The sequence below is a fragment of the Thamnophis sirtalis genome, unplaced genomic scaffold, assembly GCF_051295495.1.
Source record: "Thamnophis sirtalis isolate CommonGarterSnake01/CBP01778 unplaced genomic scaffold, rThaSir2_p1.2 scaffold_4, whole genome shotgun sequence".
Taxonomy (NCBI): domain Eukaryota; kingdom Metazoa; phylum Chordata; class Lepidosauria; order Squamata; family Natricidae; genus Thamnophis; species Thamnophis sirtalis.
The window spans coordinates 76,703,515-76,709,514 of NW_028261384.1; positions in this window are offsets into that span (position 1 = coordinate 76,703,515).

The window sequence follows — 6,000 nt, forward strand, 5'->3', positions numbered from 1 at the left end:
TGCTATGTCTGCCATAGAGGCGGGATGCATCCCGCCTCTAATAGCGGACACAGCGCGGGGTTTTTGGATGTCCAAAAGCACCGGCGCTGTGTCCGCCATAGAGGCCTTTGGATGCCCCAGCACCGTGTCCGCCATAGAGGAAAAACTTCCTTAGACCAATGGAAGACTTTAAAAGCAGAGAGGACCTATGGAAAGCTTCAAAGAATCAATGCTGGATGGAACCAAAGCCACCCTGCCGCCCCAGCACTAGAGGCAAAAGCTGCCCTGCCGCTATGTCCAAAAGTCCTGGCCTGCTGCTATGTCCAAAAGCCCTGCGGCTATGTCTGACATAAAAAAAAGTGCCAGCCCACACGCCAGCAGAGGCGGGTAAAGCACACACACACACACACACACACACACACACACACACACACACAAATTACTTACAATAATACAATTTCTTACAAATTACATTAATTTTGAATTCCTCCCCTCCCTCCAACCCACATACCTTTTCCAGCTGTTTCACAGAGGATTTCAACTCTGCTCTTGTCTGCCATGATGAAAATGTAAAAATGTAAAAAGAAAAAGGCAAAAGCTGCTGAGGTCAGGCTGGATTAGCTGCTGCCAGAGTCCCCAATGGATGACTCTGCTTAACTGTTTAAAAAAGTTTCTAAAAATAGTGCCCTCTACAGGAGGAGGCGAGAGAACCAAGTGCCTCATCTACATAAGGAATTTTTCGGCTTTTAACTCTTGCTTAACTCTGCTCAAGTGATCATAAAGATAGACTAAATGAGGCACGTGGTTCTTCTGCCTCCTCCTGTAGAGGGCACTTTTTTAGAGGCTTTTTTAAACAGTTAAGCATTAAGCAGAGTCATCCACTGTGACTCTGGCAGCAACTACTTCAGCCTTTTTCCTTTTAATTTTTTTTTCTTTTCATGATGACAGTGGTGAGGCCCTGCCTCCCATCCCTCCCCTGACTGCACGTCACTGCTATCTATCTATCTATCTATCTATCTATCTATCTATCTATCTATCTATCTATCTATCTATCTATCTATCTATCTATCTATCTATCTATCCATCCATCCATCCATCCATCCATCCATCCATCCATCCATCCATCCATCCATTCATGCTCTCCTGCACAACTTCACAGGTCATGTGAACCCAAGTGGGCTTGGGCTGTGGAGGGGGAGTGGAGGCTAGCAGACAAAGCCAAGTATTAGAAATCCATGCAAAATAAGGCAACTCCAACCTGGATCCTATTAGGGAGACATCCCCCCTTCCCTCTCCCTCCACCTCCACCCCCCCATGGCAGCCTGAGTGCAGTTCCCTCCTCAAAGATGACCAGTAAGCAAATAAACATGGTGCTCTTGCTTGGAGGCAGTGGCATCGAGCACAACCTCTGGCCATTGAGAGCAGAGGAGGCAGGATGCACATCTTTCCCACTGTCACCATGGGGCTGGCTGGGAAAGACACATGAGTTGAACATTTGGAGCCACACTCAATGGAGTTCATGAGCAGGCTCGATGGGGTGGCTTAGCGGGGAGATCCCAGCCTGTTTCATTCACTTCAGTACTGAACACCAAGAGGAATCCATGCCTCTTGGCATTCAGCCCTCAAAGACTCCTTTGGGGTGATTGGGAGGGGGGAGGGTGCAGGGTGGGGGCAGTCAGTGGTGGGATCACCTGACAGGCAGCCACAGCAGAAGAATGAAAGAGCCCACAGCTTTCTGACATCCACCCTAAGGCTGGGGCAAAGCTGTGTGTGCCCACAGAGAGGGCTCTGCATGCCACATGTTCCTCACCAGGGCCTAGTGCAACCTCTCTCAACATTCTTGACCTTGGACACTTCTTTAACCACAATCCTTTTGAGAGATAATTGCATAATGTGATGCCTAGATCCTACAAAACTCAGAGTTAGTCACCTAATTAAAATTAAACACCATCCAGTATTTTGGAGTAATAAACAAAAAAAAAGATTTTAGAAAAAAGTTGATTAAAAAAAGGAAGAGGATCTACTGCCAGGCTTAGTTCCAATTTAACCCTGAACAATTGCTTTTCAAAAGGATAAATGATAATGAACCTACAAAATATATCCACCTGGTGTTAAGTTGTAATCCCTCTTGAAGTAAGTGGGAGTAAATTGTCACAAACCTGAACACCAGAGAAAGTAGGAGGCATTCTGCCAAAACACATAGCATCTGCATTTTGCTTCTTAACCCCATTATATGGGGTTGGGAGATAAGCAAAAAGCTGTAATTCAACAGGGTAAACAATTTGCTGGCAAAAAAAAGAAGCAGGAATCAAAAGTGATGATGAAATGGAAAAATAAAAGAATAGCAGTAGACTTATATACCGCTTCATAGGGCTTTCAGCCCTCTCTAAGCGGTTTACAGAGAGTCAGCATATTGCCCCCAACAATCTGGGTCCTCATTTTACCCACCTCGGAAGGATGGAAGGCTGAGTCAACCCTGAGCCGGTGGGATTTGAACCGCTGAACTGCTGATCTAGCAGTAGCCTGCAGTGCTGCATTTAACCACTGCGCCACCTTGGCTCAGTTAATGACTTAACCAGTAACCATTTTCCACACTGACAATGTAAAGAAATGAAATAGGAAAGCAATCTATCTGTTCACCAGCAGATTACCACAGTTGTTAGAATTAAATGAGGGAATAGGAGGTGATGATAAACTACTTGGATATGGACAAAATAGACATTTTAAAGGAAACTGATTTTTGACAGAAAGACCTGACTTTAAAAAAGGAAAAAGAAAAAGAAAGAAAACCCATCCATACCTTAAATTATCTACTAAAAATTGTTGGTCCTATTTCTTTCCTTTAAAAAAAAAGTCATGATTTGAAATCTTTTGAATCCTAAATACCACCTTCTCTGCTTTGGATACATTGTTTAGAAACATTAAGATATTTGAAATATCACTTTGATCTTTCTGGGAAAACAAAATATTGATAAAAGCTTTAATGCCACAATCAGTACTGCAATTCCCAAAAGTTATTGAATAAAGTTTGGATTCAATGGTATGGATGAAATAGGGGCTTTGAAAATTAGTAGATCTACATTCGCTTTTGCTTATCCTTTTCAAATCAGAGGCTCTGAACAACTGGGTGGAAGAAGAGCCATCACATGTAAATAAGTAAATAAATAGAGTAAGTATTATTATTGAATAAGTCCATATTGGTAACAGCAACACATACATTACATATATATATCTTAATATTAAAATGTAAAATAAATACATTATATGTACTAAAATTTAAATATAAGTGGAGGTAACATTGCAGTCTTTTAACGTTTATGACATAATACTTTAAAATATACACAATACTTTAAAACTAAATAGAATAGGGACCTCAAAAGACCTACTTAGACATATAGGAACTTTTCATGACAGGAAAATTCTACTATCCTTTTCTCCCTTGCTGACTCACAAACTCTTTGGTGACTCACAAACTCTTTACTTTGTAGAAGTAAATTCAATTTGGGCCTGAAATCTCAGTTGTCAAGTGAAGCATTCATTAAGCAAAATGAACTTTTCACTTAATGATCACCTTTCACTTAATGATCACCGTCCCACCTTATCCACTTGTGATTGTTAAGCAACGACACAGGTTGTTGATCAGAATCAGGGGTGGGTTTCAGCTGGTACAGACCAGTATGAGCATACCAGTTGGTGAAATTTAGCGTGCTTTAGCGTACCGGTTCTTCCAGAGATCCCCAACAAGCCTACATGATATGCTCTGCCCTCTTCTCTCTGATAGCTGCCTCATTTCCAATGAAGGTGAATCCATGTAGAGGCAGGAAATTGCATGGATTCCCCACCCTCATTGGAAATGAGGTGGCTGTCAGAGGAAAGAGCAGCGTGCACCTGTGGTCTTGTCCAATGAATCCTCCCCTCCTGTTCCTTCTTCTGATGTTGAAGAAGCCATGTGGGACGATCTCTCTTGTCTTTCACAGCCACCTCATTTTCAATTGGGGCAGGGATCCATGGAGAGGGAGGGAAAAGATGGATCCCCCCCAAAAAAAATTGGAAATGAGGCAGCTGTCAAAGAGTAGGGAGCATGCCCGGCTTGGCTTATTCAAACAGGAGAAGAAGAAACAGGAAAGGATTTCCATGCAAGGGTTGTCAAACAGCTGAACTCCCCTCCTGTTCCTTCTTCTGCTGTTTGAACAAACCACACGGGGTGTGCTCCCTTGTCTTTCACAGCCACCTTGTTTCCAATTGGAGGGGGAGAAATCCATCTTTTCCCTCCCTCTCCATGGATCTTCACCACAATTGGAAATGAGATGGCTGTGAAAGACAAGGGAGCATGCCCAGCGTGACTTGTTCAAACAGCAGAAGAAGGAACAGGAGAGGAGTTCCATGCAGGAAGAAATCCATCTTTTCCCTCCCTCTCCATGGATCCCCGCCCCAATTGGAAAGGAGGTGGCTGTGAAAGACAAGGCAGCATACCCCGCGTGGCTTGTTCAAACAGCAGAAGAAGGAACAGGAGAGGAGGTCCATGTGGGGCTTTTCAAACAGCCAAACTCACCTCCTGTTCCTCAGGCAGGCTGGATCAGGAGTGCACGCCAGGCTGTTGGTCCTCCTGCTGACACCAATGTCAGCGTGATTCTCATGAGGGGAAGAGAAAAAAATAATAAAGGTCTCCGCAGCAGCGGGACCAGCCCACCATGGAGCAACCCATCCTGATCCCCTGTCCTGCAGAGCTATTTTCCCCTCAGTTCTTCTTCATTCCTTCCTTCCCTCAGTGCCCACCAAAGTGCTGCCCCTACTTGGCTGCCCTCACTGATACTGTACCCCCTCTGTGTGCCTAGCCACCAGTCTGAGGGGAGCGAGCAATGGTGGTGCGGGATGGCTGGCCACGGCGGCAGCTACTGCTCCTGGGCTGGCTGTGGGTTGCACTGCTCCAGTCATTACATAACAGACTCAAGTAGGAATTAAAATCCTGGATAAGAAGTCCAGAAAAATAATGATAATGAATCATGCCCTTTCAATAAGGTGACCAGATTTTCAGATTGGTAAAGAGGGACACCATTGACCGGAGGTGGGGTGGTGGTTCTTGATTAAAAATTTTAAAAAAATTGGGACTTTTTAGTTAAGGCTACTTTCAATCCTCATGAAGGAATAATCCAATTGAATTGATTAGGAATAAGATGTTCTGATAGAATAAATGGTCTATGGTTCATTTATTTTTATTTTTATTATTTATTAGATTTTTATGCCACCTGTCTTATTTTTATAAATAACTGAAAGACGGAAAACATACATAATCTTCCTTTTAATATTTTCCACATAACAACAACCTTGTGAGGTGGGTTGGGCTGAGAGAGAATGACTGGCCCCAAAGCAGGACTCGAACTCATCTTCCCTTGGTGTGTAGGCCAGCCCTTTCACCACTACACCAAAAGGCTCTCATTTAGTAGGAAGACACAGAAGATGTTTTTTTTTTTTTTAGTGTAATGAGGGAAATGGGGGGAAATTTGGCTTGAAGCAAGATTTCTGGGATAGGGTCTTTCTTTTTTGGGTTGGCTTTAATGCCCATCTCTTGGCATTCTGGGAGTTCTCCCCTGGGAAGGAAGCTTTGACAGAAATATTATTTTTGCTCCACTAGAAAAGGCCAAAGTGAGAGGGAAAGGCGCTGATGGTGGAGGAAGATGAAAAGTGAACTTTAATCACATTTACTTTTCATCTTTCTTGCCTGCTTAATTATTTTTATTAGTTTATCAGAATATAAAAGACAAAAAAATGAAAATAAAGGGAAATTAAGAGTGGAAAAAGGTAAGAAGGAGAAAGTGCGTGGTAGAAGGGGAAAAGGGGTGGAGGCATTGACTTCTGACTCTTTTTTAGCACAGTAGAAGATAATAACATTACAACCTCAACTTTTTACTTTTACACAATAATATGTACTATCCAATTCTATAACAACAAACTATCTAATCAGGAAAACCAAAATCAAAATTTTATTCCCCCCCCCAAAACACAAAAGGGGTTTCCAAGTAG